Genomic DNA, 23,687 nt, shown 5'->3' with positions numbered 1-23,687 from the left:
ACCTATCCCATCAAAATCTGAAAGAGAAGGGGCTGGCCCCGTGGCCGAGTGGTTAAGTTTGCGCGCTCCGCTGCAGGCGGCCCAATGTTTCGTTGGTTCGAATCCTGGGCGCGGACATGGCACTGCTCATCAAACCATGCTGAGGCAGCGTCTCACATACCACAACTAGAAGAATCCATAACGAAGAATATACAACTATGTACCGGGAGGCGTTGGGGAGAAAAAGGAAATAATAAAATCTTTAAAAAAAAAAAATCTGAAAGAGAAAAAAGGGATATGATCGACACCTTAAGGAGTAGTACAGGGAGGGGGGGACAGAAAGATGTGAAAGAATGTTTACTGAAATAAAAAATGTATTAGGAAAAGATGACGTTTCAGAGATCAAGACTAAATTAGAAGAAACACAAGAACAAATAAAACACAAGAGAAAATAAACATAATTAAAAGCAGAGAAAGGAATAAAGCATAAAAAGACATGTAAAAATCATCACATAGAAATGAAAGGCTTCTAGAGAAAATAACAGATACAGAAGGTAGACAAGGGAGATCAGATATATATTTTACTGGAGTTCCCAGAAAAGAAAACCAAAGCAATGGAACAAATATTTAAAACTATAATTCAAGGAAGTGTTGCTGTAATAAAAGACTTGAAAACATAGATATATGGCTAACACCTGCCGCCAATCTTCCTCTTTTTGTATGTGAGCTGCCACCACAACACAGCCACTGAGGGACGAGTGGTATAGGTCGGCATCTGGGGAACTGAACCCCAGGCCGCGGAAGCAGAGCATGCTGGAACTTAACCACCTGGCCACCGGGTCTGGCCCTATATATTAATATTTATATTGAAAGCATACTCCATAATTTGAAAAGTTGACTCACAATGTTCAATACCAACAAATATTCCAATACAGTCATTGGGCTTTTGTTATAACGAATATATTCTTTGGGCATAATGCAAAAAGTCCAAATCCACATAAATCAAAGAAAATCAGATTGGCATCAGACTTCTTGTCAGTGATATTTAAATTGAAGCAACGTTCTCGTGGAAAAGTGTGAGCCGAGGATTTAATCTTTAGCTAAACTATTGTTCAAGTACGAAGGCCACAGACACCAAGTTATGAATAAGCAGGAATCTACCACAGACCAAATTTAAGGAAAGCACCAAATTGTTTGAAGCTTCAGCATAAGTCGGGATGGGGGTTCATATTAAATGTAAGTAACGAAGAACTAAAACTAAAAGATGGGAAATGGACACAAAGCTATAAGTGAGTCATGTGCTCTGACAATGTAGAAATAATTCAATTAGTGAAACATGCAAGAATCCGAAAGGCAATAAGTATAAATGGAATAAGGTCTCCAATTGCCTCTGGTTATTAGGTGAGAATAAAACAATATCACTTGAAACTGAAAAATCAAGAAGCAGATGTTTATTTCAGATTACAGAGATGAAATCCTGAGCAACAAATTTGTGGGTAAAGGAGAGAGAGAGAAGTAATTCATAATGAACGTCTGTGTGGCTCATATTAGGAAACCAAGAGACAGTATCTAGATACTAAATAAAGCCATAACTAAAGGTATTATATAATGAAAGTATCCATTAGTGATAATCACTAGAACAATAATATACATGTTCCTAAATACCACACAATGAGAAAGAAAAAACAGTCCATCTAGAGAAAAACTTTATTGGGTATACATAACATAAAGTATGTACTTATGTCATGTATGAAATATAAAGCAGTATGACAAACCAGGACCAGATAAATCATATTCATATATGTAAATGGACTTGAATCATCTATAAAGAAAAAATATTTTTAGGCAGGTTAACAAAATTCAATTCAGTGCTGTATAATGAAACACACATAAAACAAAAAACGGGGGGGGGCGATTTTGGAAGAAAATTCATAAAAAATTGTGGTACAGTCATAGAATAGAATATCCATAAAAAAGAGCAAACTACTGAAACATGCAACAACAGGGACAAATTTCAGAAACATGACACTGAGTGAAAGAAGGTGAAGAGTTCACACTGCGTGGTTCCGTTTATAGCAAGTCCTGGCTCGGCAAAAGTTATCTAGGGGGAAAGAAATCGGAGGAGTGGGTGCCCCTGAGGATGGTGAGGAGATTGACTAGGGAGGGACACGAGGGAACTTTCTGGGGTCAGGAATATGTTCTATATCACGATGGGGTGTGGGTTACACAGACGTATGGATTTGTCAAAAATGAACAAAAGGTATGGTACCACGTGTACAATTCCCTCTAGGTAAATTATACCCCAACTTAAGAGAAGGGAACAGCCATGTGTGCCCTCAAAGGGTCTCTGAACTCTTTCACAGCCAGAGCCGGGCAGCCAGGCCTGCACATCCAGCCGCCTGCAGAGCATGTGGCCTCCACCTGCTCGGGCCTGTGGGGACCACTGCCCAGGGCTGCCGGTGGCCTGGTCTCAAGAACACGGGCCCTGAGACAGGTGTCCCAGAGGAAACAAATGTCATCAAGGGGCCCCGGCTTTTCAGCTGGTGCCGGTGGGCAGGGAGAAGGCCCACGGGGTCCTGTCTTCCCATAAAAAAGCAGGGGCCTTTCCAGGGCAGTCGCTGCCTCCATCTCTCAGGCCTAAACGAGGGGAGGGGCCGGGGAGGGCGGGCGGAACAAAAGGGAGCAGTCGCATCCCCATCTTCCCTCTGTGCTTTTAGAAAGCTCGAGGAGTGGAGAGGGGACGCAGTTTGCTTGGGCCTGGGTTGAAGAGGGAGATTTCGCAGACGGAGCGCTGGGGAGACAGATGAACTGGGGAGGAGAACGGCTTTCAGGAGAGCGCAGCCGGTGCATCCGGCGGGCAAGCCATTTGCCATTGTGCCCACGGCCTTCAGCCCACTGCACTCCGGTGAAGTGGATGGAACACAAAGGCCCCAGGGCTGGTGACTCGCAGCCCCATCTATGTTTTAGACGCTAATGATGGCCAGACCAGGGTAATGGGTTGTGAAGGGCACAGGGGATGGCGGAGGAGAGGACGGAGGCTGGGGGTGGGGGTCTGTCTCAGAAGTTCTTGGGGAACCTGGGGTCTCTCCTCCACGACAGCCTCCCCTGCTGCCCACTCAGGGGCCTGCTTGGCCATCTGAAACGCCAGACTCAAAACCTCAAGGCTCACACGTGGTTGGCATGATTTTGTCATTCATAGTCAAGGGAGGGACAAGGATGCACACTGTCCTTCAGTCCTAAGACTGGCCGGAGCATGTGGCCCAGAGGGGTCAGCAGGGACCAGGGCCAGGAGGGGGTTCTCTTATCCACCAGCCTCAGAGCAGAAGTCAGGGCCAGCATGCACAGCTGAGATGCACGACAGGGTTGCTGCCAACGTGAGCACCCAGAAGTCTTTCCCTCAGATTGATTGAAGTAAGTACCTCCATGTTGTAGAAAAACAAGTAATGATGTGGAAAGATGTTCACACCATTATTAAGGGATAAATAGCAGGTCATAAATCAGTATCTATGGTGTGATCCCATTTTTGCTGTTTTAAAAGAGTGTGTATAAGCAAATTAGAAACTCTGGAGGAAGTGCATCATGTGCTAGCAAAGCTTCTCCAGGGATTACTGGGAATTCTTCTCTTCTTTTTGCTTGTCTCTACTTTCCATATTGTCTAAAATAAGCAAATAGTCCTTTTGTAAAAAAATTTTTTATTAACAATTTTAAATGAATAATAAAATCAATAGATACAAAGCTCCCTCTCTCCCATCCGGCCGCCGTACTGACACCCCCACATCCCAAAATAATCCTTTAGGTCGAGGCCTCGTCTTAAGGAGTAAAGGACGAGGCTTTGAGGGAACCGAGTACGTGCAGTTGAGTGTCCCATCCCGTCGTACTTTCAGACTTTGACATGTAGCTTCTCCACCAAAGGCACCTCCATGAAAGTGGGTCATTCCATGAGAGGGAGTGTGTGGTCATGAACAGGAAGCTGGCGTGACAGCGAGATGGAAGGGCTGGGCATCAGCCCAGGGTGGGGCTCTCAGGGGTCTGTGCGAGGACTGGTCTTTCGAAAGATTTTAGTCCATGACCTTGAAGAGAGGGTACCAAAGGACATCAAGGCTGCAGGAGAGTGAAATTCTGAGATGCTGGGGACAAATGCACAGCTGGGAGGATGGAGGGGTGGAGGGAGAGTCCCAAGGGGGCAGTGAAGCAAAGCCTGAGGCTGTGTGTTTACCATGGGTCGGGCTCCCTGTTAAGACCGGGAAAGGAGTCGGAAAGACAGTCCGTTCCCTAATGGGACAGGTGGCTGGTGTGTCCAGAGAGACCAAAGCACCGGTAGGCACCAACAAGAGGAGTATCAGAAAGAAAACTTGACTCTCTCACTCACGGTTCAGGGAATGTAAACTGGAGCGACTTTGCTGGATGGCAAACTGGATTTATGTGTCCATGTTGTCAATGTGTCTGCCCTTTACCACAGCACTCCCATCTCTAAGACTTTATCCTAAGAAAACGCATGAAAAGGTGCATGAAGACACATGTAGAAGGGCTTTTGTGTTTGTTAGAGGAAGAAATGGAAACAACATAAATATCCATCAACTGGGGATTGGTTTAATAAATCATGGTGCTTCCACATGCAGAGTGACTGCAAGCCTCATGAGGGCAGAGCGGCATGTGTTTCATCAACACTCTACATCTAACACACTGGACAGTGTCTGGTGCCTAGCAGGCCCGTGTTCGATGAAGGAAGGAGCAAAGGAACAAACCGATGACAGCTATGTCATATAGCTCTTTAGAAGGAGGCTGAGGTCTGGTACAGCTGATATGGAAAGAGAGCTGCAATATGTTGTTGCGCAGAAAGTGGGCGTCACGGCCCAGCATCATGGGTCTGTTTGTGCATTTGTTTAAGTCTGAGGGAATTTACATGAAAACAAAACACAGAGTATTTGGAAAGGACACGATGGAGGTGTTAACAACGCTGACTGCTAGATGAGCTAGATTATGGAGTCTTTTCTACTTATTCTTCTATATTTTCTGACTTTTCTGTAATAACCACGTTTCAATTTTATGAGAAGAAACACAAAGTTATGTTAAGATTTAAAAACAATAAAGTGGAGGTAAATTCTTGACCCACAGAATCCCTGAGCGTAATAAAAGGGTTACTTTGAAGCTGCAAAATTTGAGAGATTTAGCAGCAATAAGAACCAAAACAGGGGCCGGCCCGGTGGCTGAGTGGTTAAGTTCGTGCACTCCGCTTCGGTGGCCCAGGGTTTCACCGGTTTGAATCCTGGGTGCGGACATGGCACCGCTCATCAAGCCATGCTGAGGCGGCATCCCACATGCCACAACTAGAAGGACCCACAACAAAAAATATACAACTATGTACTGGGGGGCTTTGGGGAAGAAAAGGCAAAAAATAAACTCTTTAAAAAAAAAAAAGACTATACAACTATGTGCCGGGGGGCTTTGGGGAGAAAAGGGGAAAAAAATAAAATCTATAAAAAATAAATAAATAAGTAAAACAAAATATGCAACTGTGTACTGCGGAGATTTGGGGAGAAAAAAAACAGAAAAAGAACCAAAACAACAATGAAACGGATGACCATTCAGTCTTTAGAGCTCATTGTTTCTAAATGCCGAATCCTAGTCCATTAGAGAGAAAGTCTGCAACTTGTCCAACCAACCAGGCGTTGCGGGTGTACGTGTTGCCAGATTTTACTGTTCATTTATTCAACAAAGATGTATTTAGGATCTATTATGTGCCAGGCACGGAGTGAGGTGACAGGTACTGGGAATGCTCTGGTAAACAAGGCAGGCTTTGTTCTAGAAGCTTCTGTTTCAATGAGAGACGTTTAAGAAAGTAAACAACCAAATAAATGTATAATTACAAATTGTGATAAGTATCATGGAGAAAAAAACTCTAAGAATCTCTAATATGGTGCAACAGTCGAAAATTATCAGGATTATGATAATAATAATAATAAGCATTGCAGAGAATGACACAGCAATCAGAAGCTGTGGAAGAGCAAAAAGCTGTTTAGGAAGGAAGTATAATCAGAGTGCAAATTTGTCTGCAGCGAACAATACTTACATAGTCTTAATGATTTAACTAAATGTAAAGTATCAGTTTGGGGATGAAGGAGAGGCGGCAGCAGGGTCAGAGGAAGTCAGTAGATGTTTAAAATGGATAAATCAAAACCAGCAGCAGCAGCATGTTATTCAGAGAAACTGAGTTAACTAACAGAAAAAGCAATGACAAACAGTCACCTCTGAGGAAGAGCACTGGAGGCTGGGAAAGCGATGAGCTGCTTTTCATTCGTTTACTTATTCATTCAACACGTATTTACTGAGCTACTTTGGTGCCTGGCCTTGTTCTAGGCACTAGGGATACAGAAGCAAACAAAACAGCCCCAGAATGGAGTTTATATTCTAGAAGGAGGGACAATAAACAAGTAAAACCCATACTATGTTACAAGTGGTAAGTGCTATGGGAGGGGGGGAAGTAGGAGAGAAAGATGGGATGGGGAGGGGAAGGGAGGTTACGATTTTAGACAGATGAGCCAGAGATGGCGTCATTAAGTGACATCCAAGTAAAGAGGTGAGAGAGGCAAAGGAGAGAGCCGCGTGAATATCCGGGAGAAGAGCATGCCAAGAAGAGGGAAGAGCAAGTGCAAAGGCCCTGTGGTGGGAGTGGTCCTGGTGGGTTGGAGGCACAGTAAGAAGACCTGTTGAGGCTGGACCGGAGTGAGCCAGGAGAGGTGGCAGATAGGCCAGGGAGGTAACCGGCAGTAGATCAGGGAGGGCCTCGTGGGCCATTGTACCTTCGGGTAATGGTTGATTCTTTTCACCATGTGTATATATAACTTTGATTTAAATCTTTTAACATTTATTTTCAAGAAATAACTCTGCTGGAGAGTAGATTGGAGAGAGCAAGCCTGGAGGTGGGACCCCAAGAGGAGACTAGGAAGGCAGTTCAGGTGATCAGTGTAGGTGGATGAGGTGTTGGCAGTGGATGTGGAAGGATTGACAGGTTTGAGATTTATTTGGGGGGTAGAATTGGGCGGACTTGTTGATGGATTGGCTGAAGGAGTCAAGAATACAGGCGGTTTGAATGGTCCCCAACTGTCCGGCTTGAACAATTGGGTGCCATTTACCAAGACAAAGGGGAGCAAGTGTTCAGATATTGACACACTGAGTGTGAGAGCCCTTGAAGGCCTCTCGGGAAACCTCAGGAGGCGTCGGTTGGAACCCTGTGTGCACACTGCTAGAGGGGATGTAACATGGTGCAGCTGCTTTGGAAAACAGTTTGGCAGTTCCCCAAAAAGTGACACCTAGATTTACCGCATCACCCAGTAATTCCACTCCTCAGTATACATCCAGGAGGAGTGAAAACACACTCACACAGAAACCTGTACATGAGTGCTCGTAGCAACATTATTCATAAGAGCCAAAAGATGGAAATTACCCAAGTGTCCATCCATTCATGAATGGATAAACAAAATATGGTTTAAATTTATGGTATACAATGAAGGTTTATTGGACAGAAAGGAATGAAGTTCTGATATACGCTACGACATGGATGAACCTCAAAAACGTGCTGAGGGAAAGAAGCCAGTCACAAAAGGCTACCTATTGTATAATTCCATTTACAGGAAATGTACAGGATAGGCAGATCCATAGAGACAGAAAACAGAGTCATGGTTGCCCGGGGCTGGGGGGGGGGGGGGGGGTGTGACAGGGAGGGACTGCTTATGGGCACAGAGTTTCTTCTGGGGGTGATGGAAATGTTCCGGAATTATACAGTGGTGATAGTTGCACAACCTTGTGAATATACTAAAACCCACTGAAATACACACTTTAAAGTGGTGAATTTTATGGTACGTGAATTATATCTCAAAAAAAAAAAAAGGCAGTTAGCTGGCTAAGACTGGCACCATTGGAGATTTAACCAGGAGAAATTCAGCTCAGAAGTCACATTTAAAACCAAGAGAATGGAGAGTCACACCAAGATAACACACAGAGAGAGAAATGATGGAAGGCTAGTACCCAGAGAAACAGCCACATTTAGAGCTTGGGTGGCAGAGGAGGGGCCCATGACAGAGACGGAGGAGAGGCCAGCGAGGGAGGGAATCAGGGAGTGGAGTCCCAGGCTGCAGGAGTCACTTCAGATCCTGCTGTTTCAAAACACGGTGCACTGAGCAGTGACTCGTGGGCGTCAATCTCTGTATGTTCCATAGGATAAATCCTAGAGGCAGGACTGCTAGGTCAAAGGACACGGGCACCTATAATTTTGATAGACACTGCCAATTTCCCCTCTCATCAGCATTTCATGAGAGCATCAGTCACAGATAGAATCTATTTCTATTCTGGATTGGGAGTGAGAGAACCAATGAGCTGCCAAATGGAGGAGGGCCAGAGCCAGCTCAGGGTCCTGGGAGAACAAGGTTTGGGTCGCTGGGCATGAGCTGGCCGAGCTGGCAAGTGGTTGGAATAACCAACAGACCTTGCAGAACCTGTGGGGGGAGGCGATCATACTGTGGGGACAGACAGGGCCCCATCTGAGAGCCTGGGACAAGGAACAAGGCAGCAAGAGATACACAGTACATGGCAAGAGTCCTTATTCCGGAGTCCCAGGTGGCCGCTAAGCCACTGTGAGGTGAGGTCACCTCGGATGAGTCACCTCACCCTCCTGGGCTTCAGAGAACTCATCTGTTAACTTGGAGATCTGGCCAGGATCCTTTCCCCTTTAGAGCTCTGTGGATCCTGTTTGAGAATAGGAACAAATCTTCCTTTTAATGCCAACCACCAAAATCGGGGCAGTTTTTCCTTGGGAGGTCTTGTTCCTATGGTGGTTTTTCCATTCCCTGTACGGGGTCAGGAGGTCATGATTTTAAGTGAGCTCTGACGGGAACAGCTCAGTTCAATTCAGCAAGCATTTACCGAGTGTCCCAGGTGTGAAGGCGCCACCATCATCTCGCCTGGGTGACCAGTCTCCCAGCTGTCACCTTGCCCCTACAGACTATTCTCAACTCAGCAACTCACTCCAAGCAAAAGGCAAAATCTACAAGTCCACAGGATCTGTGGCATCTTGCACCCCTACGGGACCCACCCCCTCACACACACACACATATTCCCATGTGAGCACACTCCTGCCTCAGGGCGTTTGCAAATCCTGTCCCCTTTGCCTTCTCCCAGATGGCCACTAGTCCTGCTTCCTCACTTTATTAAGGTCTCCACTCAAAATTAACCTCATCTGAGAAGACTTCCCTGACCTCTTTACACAAAACAGGACCCAGCCCATCACTCTCAATCCCCTTATCCTGCTGGTTTTCCTTCATAGCCCCTGTGGCCACCTTCACCTCCTGTACTAATTTATTTGTTCCCCCATTGCCACAAAACTGTGAGCTTCATGGAGCAGGGTCTGCTGCCTCTCCAGCGCCTGGAGCAGGGCCTGTGCAGAAGAGGTCCTCGGTGCAGATTTGGGGGGAGTGAACGAACCCTCCCACAAGCCCCAGCCACGCGAGTCAGTACCACATGCCTTTTGAATGGACACACAAATAAAGAAGATAGGTTCCGAAATTAAGCTCGTGACTATTTTGCAAGGCTTGGTATCTCTGCAGGCCTGAGTTTTCCTGTGTGAATCTGAAGCTTAGCAAGCCCGGGACGAGCTCTGTGAGGGCAGGAACCGAGTCCTGTCCACTGCTGGTCCCAGTTCACTGCTCAGCACCCAACAGATGGTTGGTTCAGAGTAGGTGCCGGCCCGATGGGACAGCTTGTGTTCCTCACACAAGAGCAAACCAGAGATGCTTTGCCCCTGTCTGGGCTGCTGAGATCTAGGGGAGGAGGAAACGGGCTTGAATCCTGTCACCAGGAAGGTCCCAGGCATGTTAACTAGCCCTCCACGTTGCTTAAAGGCTTTAGAAGAAACTTGCTCTGGTAGTTCCAATCCCCGACCGCAGAGCAGCCCTGCCCTCTGGTGGCCAACTGGTGCAGTGCCATCGCGGAAAAGCTTTGACAACAATTTAGGAAAAAATTTTGCTTTATACAAGTTGTCTGACTCCAACGTAGACAACTGGGAAGACAAAAAATAAGGAAATAAAATGTAATAACGTGACCTTAATACCCTTGATGCTACTGGAGCTCCCAATCTTATGCCTGTTTTATACTAGCTCATTCATTCAATCAACTATTTGCAGAGCCCCTCCCATGCCCCAGGCACCGTTCCAGGCACTGGCCGTGAACAAGTGAAAGTCACTGTATTTGTGCTGCTTGCTTTCCAGCTGTAGGCACTCTTTGTTTTTATCCTGATATCTTCACTTCCTTCATAACCTATGTTGCCACATACTCTTCATAAAAATCACTGCTGATGGCTAGATGGCAGTCCAGTGAGAGAATGTCTGCAGCCTATTGTCTAGTGTACCAGGGACATCTTCAAAGCAAAAGGAGGCAGATAAGAAGGTTTTGATCACTTTCTTTACAAGAGTGAGGTGCAGCTGGCTGAGTGGACCCCACAAGCCGCCCACATGGATTTTTCCTGTCTCCCTGTCCTCGGTCCTGGACGCCGGGATGCTCCAGACCTGAAGTCAGGGCACACACCTTCTATCGAAATACCGTGCCTTCACTCAACAATTACTACCTGCTGGCATTATTCCAGGGACTGAGGCTACAGCAGCGAACAAGGCAGGCAGGGCCCTGCGTCTCCTGGAGAACAGCCTTGTGGGAAGGCAGCGTGAAACACTTCATCACAAAATCAATTGTAATTCCAATGTCATGTGTGAAAGTACTAAAGAGGCACCCCAACTTAATCTGAGGGGTCCACGCCCCTGAGGAGGTCTCCTTCAAACTCCGAACTCAAGGACACAGGAGTAAGGTTGGGGCCAGGCAGAGGGAGGGCAGGTGCGACACCTGCAGCCCAGACAGCAAGAGGGCGAAGGAGGGAAGCGGGTGGCGGCCAGATCTCACAGGACCTCGGAGGCCACTCAGGAAGTGTGGGCTTTCTCCTCAGGGCAACAGGAAGCCACTGCAGGGTTTTGAGTGCTTTGAGCAAGTCTGGCCCTTTGGAAAGATCCCCTGTAACAAACAAAACCAGCTAGAAAATACACTGGAAGAAAAGAGGCATTCATAAGAGTGATACAAAGAACAAACTATTCAGAAAGTCACTTATCAAGAAATATGTAATACGTTTCTAAAGAAAAGCTGTAAACTTTACTGAGGGGGAGAAAAGAAGACTCAAATAAATGGAAAGACACGTTTTGTCTTAACAAAAGATAGTATTGTGAAAATGTGAAGTTTCCTCATATTTACCTATATGTTTGCCACCTGCATAGACTATTACCTTCTGAATTGTAGGGCCCCTGTTTTATACTTTCTCAACTCCCGGTACTTTCCCTCCTTAACACATGTGACAGTGTGATTACATTATTTTTGTAATTACGTGTTTCAGGCTGCCTACCCACTCCACTGATAAAAAGAACACTAAAATTCATCTGAAAATATATGAGTGAAAATAGCCAGTAAATTTCTTAAAAAAATCTTACCAGGTAATAAAAATATGTTATAAAGCTGGAGTAAATACAGCCATTTGGCACACATACAAGAAGAGGCAAAAAGATCAAGAGAACACAATAGAGAAACCAGAAATAGACCCAACTGTAGGGGGAAATTTAGAATATCATAAGGTGCCACTCCATCAGTAGAAGAAATGGATTATTCAGTAAACAGCATGGGGAAAACAGCTGGCCATTTGGAAAACAATTAAATGTGCGTCTGTACCTTTCTCCTTCACACCCAAATAACTGCAGGTGGATCAAAGGTTTAAAAGTAAAAATTGAACCATGAAAGCATGAGAAGAAAGCATGAATATAATTCTTTTGCAATTGTGGCTAGAAAAGCATGATATTAATTCCATAAACCGTGAAGGAAGAGACTAATTAATTTGATTCTAAAAAGTGTAAAACTCCTTTGAGGCAAAAATACAGAAAGTCAAAAGACAAACGGAAAATTAGGAGAAATATTTGCAGGAATATGAGAGACAATGTGACAATTTCCTTAACTACAAAGAATGCTTAGAACTCAAAAAGCCAAAGATAAAGAACTCAGTAGAAAGAGCAGGCAAGACAACACAGAGCAGAAAAAGAGATTCGCGTGGATGACAGATATATTAAAAACAGCCTGGGCGCCAGCCCATGGCCGAGTGGTTAAGTTCACGCACTCTGCTCTGGCGGCTCAAGGTTTCACTGGTTCAGATCCTGGGTGCGGACATGGCACCGCTCATCAAGCCATGCTGAGGCAGCATCCCATGTGCCACAACTAGAAGGACCCACAACTAAAAATATACAACTATGTACCGGGGGGCTTTGGGGAGAAAAAGGAAAAATAAAAATCTTAAAAAAAAAAAACTCAGCTTGATTCATAATTTTTAAAATAAGTTACCATTTTTTACGTATCAGAGTGACAAAGCTATGGGCAGGTGTTGGTAAAGGTGAGGAGAAACAGCAGACTGTGGACATGGAAATTGGTAGGGCCAGGAGGAGAGGCAAAGAGGCAACAGCCATCGACCTTCTAATTGCCCGACCCCGTGAAGCCAGCAATTCCACTGCTAGCAATTGATTTCACTGCAGCCGTATTTCTAAGAGCAAATCACTGGGAACAACAGGGGGCAGTCCTCGGATATGGGGACAGGCAAAGAGCTCCAGCATGCACTTTCAAGTGAAAAATGCAAGGTGCAGACGTCTGGGTGGTGGTGGTTGTTGTTTTTTCTTCTTCTTCTCCCCAAAGCCCCCCACTACATAGTTGTATGTTCTAGTTGCAGGTCCCTCCAGTTCTGCTATGTGGGACGCCGCCTCAGCATGGCTTGATGAGCAGTGCTAGGTCCGTGCCCAGGATCTGAACCCATGAAACCCTGGGCTGCTGAAGGTGAGCGTGGGAATTTGACCACTTGGCCACGAGGTGGGCCCCTGGCTTATTGTTTTTTAATGTCACATGCACATATGTATAATTATGCATGAACATGCAATTATGTATACACACATAGATAAAAGCATTTATAAGCCTTGAACAAATTTGGAAGGATACAGGAGAAACTGCTTGCCGCTGGGAAGTAGACCTGGAGGTTGGGGGTGGGGGAGGCGGGGAATCTATCTTTGACTTTTCACCTTATTTTCTTCTTTGTCCTTTGAATTTTTCCCGTGAGCATGTATTGCTTTTGTAATAGTACCAAAATTGTCACTGCTGTTGTCGTTGTTGTTTTAAGATCATTCAGGTTTCCGTGTAATGAACTGACCACAGAGGCCAAAGTGGCTTGTGGAGACTTTGGCAGTCCAGATGTGACATGGCAGTGGCTGGGAAGGCAGCCGTGCAGCCAAAAAGAAACAACTGGATTCCAGATTTACTCAAAAGGCAATGCTGACAGGAAGGAAGGCAAGAATAGCATGCTCTGTGCCCCCACAGCCACTCTGCCACCCCATCCTTCAGCCCTACACCAAACGTCATCCCACACGCCACTAGACTGCAGGCTCCGTGAGGACAGAGCCACATCTGTTCTGTTCTCCACTGCTTGGAACAGGGCCTAGAGGATGCCAGGAGACCAGTGGGCACCAGCACTGGCTCTGAGAGCTCTGAGCCTCAGAGTGGGAGGCTCCCCATGGGACTAATGCAGGGAAAGGCAGAGAGCAGGGGAGATTCAGGGATGACAGCAGGGTTTGAGCTGGCTCTGCCCACTGACCCCATCAACACCCCCTAGACACCCTCACAGGTATGGGCCTCAGCACCAGGTAGGAGCCTGCTCAGCACCTGCTGAACAAGTATTTGAATGGGTACCACCCACCCAGATCCAGAAGGGTGTGCAGGTGGGGCCCCTTCCAGAAAGGTGTACCTCCTCCACCATTCACAACCGCCTGCTCGAATCCCAGTTCCTGCCCAGGAGGAAGCATGACAGACTCTTCCAGGTGGACGGAGTGGATCCAGGAGGAAGGCAGCTCAGCCTTGGCGCCCACACTCCTTGCCCTGCCCTTTGCACCTGTTGCGTACAGGAAGAGATCCTCCGCTGACCTACCCTGCTGCCCTTCCCGCTGGGCCTCCCTCCTACCCTCAGCACCTGCAGACCCCAAACCCACTGAGTAGGGAGCCGTAGATTTGTCCTAGAACTACCAAGAAACTCGGGATGGCTTCTCAGAGGAGGCAACATCTGAGCCGGGCCTTGAAGCATGAAGAGGAACGAACGTCTGCCAGATAAAAAAGGAGAAAAAAGGCTGTAGGTGTGCACCAGGGAATGATGGACCCGGCAAGCTTCTTGCAGGATGGGAATGAGGGCCTGACGGGGCTGGGTTAGAGGCAGCCAGATTGTGAAACGCTCTAGGAAATTACAGTCATAATAGTAACCTCATACCTCGCTGGACCCCCAGGCCCGGGCACGCTCCCTCCACGTGCTGCTTCTCACAGAGGTATGTGGCTGGTCCATCTTCTCCACCAGACTCCAAGTTCCTCGAGAGCTGTGGCTTTCTTCTCTGTGTCCGGAGTGCCTGGCATGCCCTAGGGCATAGGTGCTCAACAAATGTTTGTTGACCTAAAAAAAGGGGATATTTGTAACTGTGGTGACGACACAACTGTAAACATAGGTCAAAAGTCAGCGAACTGGACACTTGAACTGGGTGAATGTTACCGTGAATTACACCGCAGTAAAGCCGAGGAGAGAAGGCACATGCATATCATAGAGTGCTTTGTCGTCCACCACTTTCCCATCACTCAGCTTGTGTATCCCCCCAACAGCCCCATTGCACCGATGGAGAAACCAAGGTGACCGTGGCCAACCTGGGCCCCACCCTTAGAGCTTGTGGATCGCCGGATATGAGCCTGAGGGACACTTTCAGAGGATGTGGGCCAGTCGTGGGTGGGAAAATCTAATTTGCAGAGGTCACGCCTCCCTCTGCCGAGACCAGTTGGTCCCCTTCTAAAATCCGGGGGACAGGAACAGTGACACAGGCTGGTAGTGGGTTACTGCTGTCTTGCCCTGGGGACACTTGGCCCCCCTAGGGCAGTTTGGGCACATCGTCGGTCCTGTTCAGCGGGGTCCTCAGGCCGGCCTGGGAGACGCTGGGTGTCACACTCCTGCTCCACCCCCAGCTCACACGAACAGCCTCACTTTCGCTGTATAGGATAAGAGTGCTCACTCAGATATCCTACCACAAGTGGGATTGCCAGATTTAGATAGAAATACAGGACAGAATATTTGGGACACACTTATACCAAATAGGACACACTAAACAGGATATACTTGTGCTAAAAAATTATTTGTTGCTTATCTGAAATCCAAATTTAACTGGGCATCTTGTATTTTGTCTGGCAATCATAAATGCAAAAAAAATTAAATTAAATTAATAAATTTTAAAGATTAATTAAATTAATCGAATAAAAAAATCATAAAAAAACCAAAATGATAAAATATAAAATAAAATAAGATAAAATTTTTAAATAATATAAAAATATAAAATTTTAAAAAATAAAATAGCAAACAAAAATTAAAAATTTAAATAATAAAATATTAAAAAGTAAAATAAAACATAGACTAATACACCACCAGCGGGCGGAGGCCTGCGCTGGCCCCAGTGCCTTGGCGGTCCAGCAGGATAGCGGGCATCCCCGAGGGCACCCCAGCCCAGCGTCCCAAGCGCTTGGCTGCAGCCTCCACGCGGCGGGGCGCACCCCGGGAGAGTGATGCAGAGGCCCGTAGAAAGCTCTAGAACAGCAGCAGCCCACAGCACCCCTGGCTGTGCCTCCCGGGTGGCAATCGCCCCCTAGCAATGGGGGCCTGTCACCCAAGGCCGCCCCCCACCGGGAGCGCGAAGGGCGCAGCGGTTTCTCAACTGCTTTTTAACGGAAGCCAGTGTGTTCTAGAAATGGCTTTCTGCCGCTCTGAAAGGAGCACCCGAGAAGTGAGCAAACGCTGCTCTGTGTTCAGGAAAGGCACGCTCCCCTCCTGGCCTCTGCTGCTTTGTCTCGCTGGGGAGAAGGTCGTGAGCGCCACCTGTGTGCGTGAGGTCCCAGGACGCCCACCAAGGCCCTGTAGGAGGGTGGGGTGGTTGACAGCTCCTCTAGCTGAACTTTGCTGCCCCTGCCTTCTGCCACTCAAATCCAGGGTGACATTGTGTAGGCAGAAACAGGTGTGGGGGGGGGGGGTTCCCTATTTTTTTCCTACAAATCTGAGTGCTGAAAGGCACAGCAGAGAGTTTTTGCTCGCTTGGGAAAACGCCAACCTATACGTTAGAAAAGGCAATAATAAAGGTATCATAATATTAAATTAATAACACTAATACAGCCATAAAGCTCTAAAACTTCATGCCCAGTAACCCTACTCCCTGGGAATTTATCCTAAGGAAATAGTTCAAAAGAATAAAAGTGCTATATGCCTAATAATGTTCACAATGGCGTTACTGACAGTGGCTGGAAACTGAAAACAACCTAAAGCCCAGTAAAGGAGAAGGTTAAGTAACGATTTTACACCCACAGGATGGAGTGCTGTGCAGCCATTCAGTGACTATGGCCAGGGCCATAGAAACATGGGGAAATGTTTATAATATAATCTTAATGAAAAGCCGTTTAATATAAAACGGTACATACTTATAGATCATAGCCCCCTCAGAATTGCCTTTTTTAATTGAAGTTTTATTTAGATAATTGTAGATTCACATGCAGTCATAAGAAATAATACAGAGATTTCATTTTTACACAGGTTCCCCCAGTGGTAACATCTAGCAAAATCAGGATATAGACAGTGATATAATCCACCACCCTCGGTCAGATTTCTCCAGTTTTACTTATACTCACGCGTGTGACTGTGTGTGTGTGGTTCTATACAATTTTTTCACATTGGAATGGCTTTCTTTTTGTTTTTTGAGGAAGATCAGCCCTGAGCTGACATCTGCCGCCAATCTTCCTCTTTTTGCTGAGGAAGACTGGCCCTGAGCTAACATCCATGCCCATCTTCCTCTACTTTATATGTGGGACGCCTACCATAGCATGGCTTGCCAAGCGGTGCCCCGTGCGCACCCAGGATCCGAATGAACCAGCGAACCCTGGGCCGCTGAAGTGGAACCTGTGCACTTAACTGCTGGCCCGCACTGGGCCAGGAATGGTTTTTAAAGTACACGTGAATATGTAGAAGTGTGTGGGGAGGCCTGGGCCAGCGGGGCAGAAAGCTGAGGGGCCCGCCCAGCCAGGCCGGCCTAGCTGTGGGATCTTGGGCAAATGGAGGAACCTCCCTCGAGGTGCGGTTTTCAGCAGTCACGTGGGGACCAGTCTCCTGCCCCGTCTTTAACAAGGCTGCTGTTGAGGTCATATTTGCCGAACGCAGGCACCATCATCCAGGCCCTGAGCACAGGCAGTTCACCAAGCAGCCAGAAGACAAGCCCGGGCAGAAGTGGGGGGGGGGGGGGGGGGGGAGGGGCGGGCTGGGTGTGTCCCTCGGCCCTCCCACCACTCACAGCTGGGCTACTACCAAAATGGGAGGTCACTCCACCCTCCCTCTCTCCACCAGGCAGGAGATGGGACAAGGGGCTTCCCAAACATTTCCAGCTGCAAGAGGCCTGGTCTTGAGAATTGGACCATCCAGCTCAAAAATGACTCCCGTTGGGCAGCCGGAGGAAAATGGGATCTGATAGGGAAGGAGCAGAGAAAACAGTGCCCGCTGGCCTCCTTCTGCTGCTCCCCAGAAAGTTGCCTGACTGTGGCTTCCTCTCCAGTGGGATCGGCAGAGGTCGGGGAGCAGAGGCTCCTCTCCAGGCATCTCCTTCCAGACACGCCCTGTGCTGCTGGTGCAAAAGGCTGTCAGTTCCCACCCTGTCCTCTCCACCAGGAAGAAAAAACGGAGGCGTGTTTCAACTGCGTGTTTTAACTCGAGCCCGTGAAGGGCCTTCTTTGTGGGAGCTCCAGGATCACAGCTCCCCAGGAGCACCCCCAGCTTAACCTTCACAACAACCCCAAGAAGGAGGTCATTCGTTATCCCCATTTTACAGGTGAGGAAACTGTCTTTGAGGAGGTTGAGCTGATGATCATACAACTAGTAAAGAGTAGGTTTCGAACTCGGGCCTGTCTGCTTTTCCTGCTTTGCCGCACTGCATTCTTAATTAAGAATTAATTCCGTTTTTCTAGATTTGATCCCAAGCTGCTGTGGCCCTGGAAATGTGAGTCAATTGGCTGTATAATAGGGGTGTCAGTGTTTGTAGTCTAAATTTTCCAAGAGCTAAGCAGTCTCACAGTGGTCTGAGTATAGCCAGCCACTAGTATTTTCCGATGACCTTTGTTGTGTTTCTGTCTCCCTGAATAGACTATGCGCTCTTTGCTGGAGGCCTCTCTGCCCTCTTCATTTTTCACTTTATCCTGAAAACCACGTGTGACAGCATCTGGTTGTTATTGGTTTTGGTTGACCAGCCCCTTTAAATACAATTCCTTCTAGAAGCAGAGGCCACGCCCCACGCTCTTTGGCCATATCACTCTGGCCTGATGATCAGAGTACCCAGCTTCCTTGGGCACAGTGATCGTATCCAGAAATGAGATGGTACAGGATTAACCAGGACCAATCAGAATTCTTCCCTGAGCTAGATATAAGGCTGTGGGGAGAATTCCACCAAGGCTGTGAGCTAAGAGTATGTAAATTCAGGGCTGCCAGCGGCCGGCCCGGGGCCCGTCAGCCTGTTTACAGAAGGGAAGCCAGGCAGAGCCAAACAAAAACAAAAGCTGGAAGTGGAGAGAGCACGGGAGACCTAGAGCGAGCACGAGAGAGAAAGCAAAGAGAGAGACAGAGAGAGACCAGAGGCATCAAGCCTTGGTGTCAGGTCCTGTGGTCTGTTCAATTCTGTGAACAATTCCGCATCCTCCCTAACTCTGAGCGGCACTGTTTCCTATTTGTCAAGCACATGGTTCTGCAATATGTCACCTTGATGGTGCACCTCCTGGGGCTCAAGGGCTGGAGGATGAGCTGACCAGAAAGTTTCTCTCGTGGTGACAGCCAGCCCCATCTTCACGCTGGAAATAAAGACAGCCCCTATAGCACCACCCCCATGTTTGATCTGTCCCCTCTCTCTGCCCCTTGGACGCAGACAGCATGTTCTACACAGCCAGACCCAGATACCCAGAACACCTGGCAGACTTTCCCAGGATGGGCTCTAGCCATACAGAAATCCCAATGGCAGTTCTTGGGACCCTGTCTCTCTCATACACCCTGCATCAACCCAAGCATCTCTGCCTCCCATCCCTCAGTCCTTGACGCCTAAGCTCTGCCAAGCCAGACAGGATCCCGTGTTCCATCTGACACCTCTTGGGACCTAGCCCATGCCAGTGCCATCCTTCCTCCGTCAAGTGGGGCCTCCTCCCTGCCCGTGCCATCCCCAAGCTTCTGGACATTCTCACTTTAAAGTCGCTCGGTCAGTGTTGCCTCCTCCCCCAGGCCCATCCACAGGCCTAGCACCTCCTCGGCCCAGGGGCCCCAGGCCTGGGAGGCCTTCCAAGGATGCCAACGCAAGAGGCCTGGCTGAGTCCAGGGAGAGCTGCTCTCGCCAGGCGGGCTGGGTCCCCACCCCAAGTGACTCTGGTTCAGGTGGCACCGTGGCGTGGACGGGGGTCCAGTGTGCACAGCCCAGTCCCATAACTAGGGGTGGGTAAGGCCTCCTGAAGGTGGAGAATGCCAGATGGAGGCCACGTCTACAGAAAGTCTCAGTTCACAGACAGCCCACACATCATGGTCCGTTTTTATTTAAAAAACAAATATATATATATATATATACAAACACACACATACAATTAGAGTGTTTACAGTTTGTGTACATATATTTATATATATACACACATTTACATATGTATATATAATATATACTATATATAAATAAAATCTAGAAGTAAATATACTAAGACATCAATAATGGCAGGAGTTTTAAAAATAAAAACTTTATTGAGGTATAATTTACATACAATAAACTGCACCTATTTTAAGAGTACAGTTAAATGTTTTGACAAAAATATACACTCATGTAGCCACCATGTGATATTTTTATTTTTTCCCTTGTGCCTTTAATTTCTAATGTTTTTAATTCAGTGGACAAGTGTGACTTGAGTAACTGGATAAAAACATGTACTGAGAGGGAGAGAGAGACATCCTAGGTCTCTGGCCTTGCCCTCTAGCAGAGGCAGGCCCCTTAGACAGGGCAGGTTGACCAGAGGTTTCAATAACCACCGCCTGGTGGGGCTACCCACAGCCACTCTCCGAGGACCCGGCTAAAGCAGACCATTAACCTAACTTGCGAGTGAATAAATGGCAGCTCAGGGAGGTCAAGTAACCTCCCACTCAGTGGGGAGTTGGAACCAGTAAGGGAGGGTCTTGGACCTCAAGCCCAGCGCTCTTTCCACAGCCACACTCAACAAAAGGCCAGTCACCAGGTGGAGGGAGCCTGACCGCACTTTCTCCAGACCTTCGGGAGTCCCTGGCTCCTCGGAGCTGCACGGAATGAGGCCAGAGGGCTGTTCAGGCACACCAGCCTCAAAGCCCAGCCCTCAAGGACAGCAGCCCCCTCCCTCTGGCCGCCAATTTGATTCAGGAGGGGGATAGTGGAGTCTGGCTCAGACCGGGAGGCCTGCTCCTTCTGGGGACCTGCTGACACCTCATCCACACTCAGAAAGGGTGAGCACCCGTCAGCAGGACCCTTCTCCTGCCCTTGTCTCCAGCGCGGCCCAAACTCCCCTCTGTAGCAAGCTAGGACAGGGAAGCAGCACCCCTAATCCCACACACACTTCCGTGCACTTCCAGGAAGGGATCCCACCACAGCTGAGTCCCCTGAGGCTGCAAACCCAAAAGACATGGAGCCTCCCTCATCTGACTCAGTTAACCTAGAAACCCGAGTGTTGAGGACAAACACTCGGGAAAGCACACGGAAAACGGAAGAACTTCACAGCCTCGGTCTACCGCGGGAGCAGGCTGTGGAGCGGCGCCATCTCGTGCACGGCCCAAACCTGTGCCCACCCGCGGACCTACCGCACACACGCGCGCGCGCGCACGACCGGTACAAACGGCGCTCACTGTGCTCCTCTATAGACCAGCCCAGCCCTGTGCTGACCGTTTACACACCAGTTCACCCGGAATTCTCACAATGACTCCGTTATCGCCCCCAGTTTCCTAACTGTGGAAACCAAGGCTCAGAGGGTGAAATAAGCTTCCTAAGCAGGGGGTTGCACCCAAACCCTCTGGGGCCCCTAACCACTATACTCCCGCAACATCCGACAGTCCCCATCCCCAGCACCAGATGCGGCGTCATCCCAGAGTTCTTCCCCGGAGAACCGCATACAGACACCCCCAGGGTTCCCCCAGGTAAAGGTGAGCCCCTAACCCCTTCCCTTTCTCAACCTGCCGCTCCACCTGCCACACAAACCCGGAGGGCCGGCCCCGCGCGCCCTCACTCGCGGCAGACGGGAGCGCACAAGCTTCCTGGGGCCAGTTTACCGAGACAGGTCCCGAGCCCTTCCGCCCGAGATTACACTTCGACCGCTGATGCCAGCGAATGGTCACAGACAGGCACCAGGCCTAACGACCGCCCCCACTAGACTGTGCGCTCCTTGCAGGCAGGGGCGTGTCTCGGTCACAAGGGACCGGGGTGGTCATAGCAGAGGAGGGCTCTGCCCAGGTGGGCAGCGACCTCCTGTGTCCACGGGACCCCCAGCGGGCGGGGGAGGAGGAAAGGACAGCCCGGCGGCTGGGCCCCCTCGAGGACCCAACAGAAGACGGTGCGCGCGCATGCGTGTGGGGCGGGAGGCACCCCTCCCCCAACCCCTCCCCCACCCCACCCCCACTCCCCCCCACCCGCCCTGCTCCCCGCCCGGCCTTAGAGGGAGGCAGCCGGGACCGCAGGAGGGACAGCCGTGTCCTGATCCGTCGCGTGGCACGGAGAACAGCCACCCAGCCAAGCTGCAGCCCACCCCAGCCCACCGCACCTCTGCCATCACACTCTGCTGCTTTTCTCCTCACTATGCCATGTTTTTTTTTGGTTTTTGGGTTTTTTACAAAAATATATGTAAAAGTATGATGATTAGTGAAGGAACATGATAGAATGCTCACTCACTTCAGCACAGTTGATAATAGCACCCTCCAAATAAAAGACAAGAAAAGAATCTATATCCCCCAAAACAGGATGGATTAAATAAATTATGGTACATCTATGGGATGGAATAGTATCCAGCCGTTAAAAATGATGTTTTCAAAGAATATTTAGTGATGTGGGAAAATGCTAGAAAAATAATATCTGGCCCACAGTGAGTTATCAATAAATGTTAGCAATTATTACAAAACAGTATATTAATGAATAATACAATTTTAAATTAGTAAAGTTGTCTATGTATCTAATGCAAAAGAAAAATAGAGGAACAAATTCCACCAGCAATTATCCTTGGGAGGTGGGAAGATGAATGATTTTTTGCTTTTTCTGTTTTTTGGTTATTTTAAAATTTGGTGCAATTAATATAATTTTAGGCTTGGGGGAAAAATTCATATTAATTTTTTTTTAAACTCATGGTCCACTCCCTTCAATGGAGAGGCTGCCCTGAGGGCATAGGCCACCTGCTCTCTCTGAGGAAACCTGGGGGGTGGAAACAGCCTGGTGCGCTGGGATGTCAGACAGCACCTCTGTCCATCTTCCACCTGGAAAGTTACATAATTTCATGAGGCTCAATTTTCCCATCTGTAAAATGGGCACAATTACCTGGGTACCAGGCCTTTGCATGGGAATTAATGCATGTGAGATAATGCATGTAAAGGACTTGGCACAAGGCGGACCCAGGGGAAGTTCAGTCACTGTTGGCAGCTGTGGGGTAGGATTCTTTGTATACAGCAGACAGTCAATAATGAATGCTGCTTCCCTTCTCCTTGCCTTTGTACACTGTGGACATAAGCTAGGCATTTACGCAGCTGAGTAGGAACTAACAGTGGCCCCAGATGTTTTAAATAACTCCCTAAACCCTGCTCAGCCCAGCAAGAGGCTTCCGAGACGGGGAGAACCACTGTCCTAGAGATCCCCACAGGTGCGGGGCGGGGTGTGGTTACCCATTCATTCAACAAACATGTAATTTGCTTCTGGGGACACAGTACAGGACACGACAGATTCTGTTTCTACTCCCCTGGATTTCCATTTTAGTGAGGGAAATACAATAAATGAGTACATGAAATGATTACCAATCGTGATAAGAACCACAAAGGAAACAAATCAGGGGCTGAAACAGAAAATTAGGGGAGAGGGGATCCAAATCTGAGCCAGAGTAGCGTCTCTCGGGGAGGCGGGACCAGCAGGAGTGTCTGCACAGAGCAGGAGCTATAAAATAGGAACTCTCCTCCTGAGGCGCCCCAGGCCTGCCTTCCAACTCCTGCATGCCCCCCACCCCGAAGAAGAGGCAGCCCCCTGGGGTGGTAGGTGGAGAAGGAGCCAGGTCTAAGCCCGGAAGGGCGAGGAGCCACACACCCAGACCCTTGAGAAGGGAGCGGAGAGCCACCACAGGGACCCCAAGGGACCAGCCCAAGATGTGTGAGAGGCGGAGTCGGGGCAGGTAACTAAGGCTGCAACCTGCAGCCTTGCAGGGTGCAGACAGGTTTTGAAATTCAGGTGTTGCCCCTGTGTGCTCAGTGACCGTGGGCAGAGTACGTATCCCGCCTGTAAGATGAGGTAAGAGTATGTAGCACAGAGGGTTGGGACGATTAAATGAGT

General features: G+C 48.3%; 1 protein-coding gene and 1 non-coding gene across 5 annotated transcripts in view; both read right to left on the bottom strand.

The window, feature by feature from the left end:
* Positions 1-3,654: 3,654 nt before the first annotated feature.
* The window catches only part of DNMT3A (DNA methyltransferase 3 alpha), a 129,469-nt gene continuing 109,436 nt past the window's right edge, over positions 3,655-23,687 (bottom strand). Inside the window, exons 23-27 of one of the 4 annotated variants that reach the window (XR_011426154.1) lie at positions 14,345-14,521; positions 14,073-14,180; positions 13,832-13,975; positions 4,349-4,462; positions 3,655-4,049 (exon numbers count right to left, since the gene is read on the bottom strand). The gene's annotated coding sequence lies outside the window, so the exon portion shown is untranslated. Of the gene's footprint in view, positions 4,050-4,348; positions 4,463-5,814; positions 10,031-13,831; positions 13,976-14,072; positions 14,181-14,344; positions 14,522-23,687 lie in introns of those variants that run through there. The other 3 variants (XR_002800263.2, XR_002800264.2, XR_011426155.1) reach the window with 3 other exon arrangements.
* On the bottom strand, positions 13,838-13,950 carry MIR9146 (microRNA mir-9146). Its single transcript, NR_128218.1, has one exon. It is a non-coding gene; the product is annotated as a microRNA mir-9146 (primary transcript).

This window comes from Equus caballus, chromosome 15, assembly GCF_041296265.1.
Source record: "Equus caballus isolate H_3958 breed thoroughbred chromosome 15, TB-T2T, whole genome shotgun sequence".
NCBI lineage: Eukaryota > Metazoa > Chordata > Mammalia > Perissodactyla > Equidae > Equus > Equus caballus.
The sequence above is the reverse complement of the archived record's forward strand: the minus strand, read 5'-3'. Positions and strand labels throughout refer to the sequence as shown.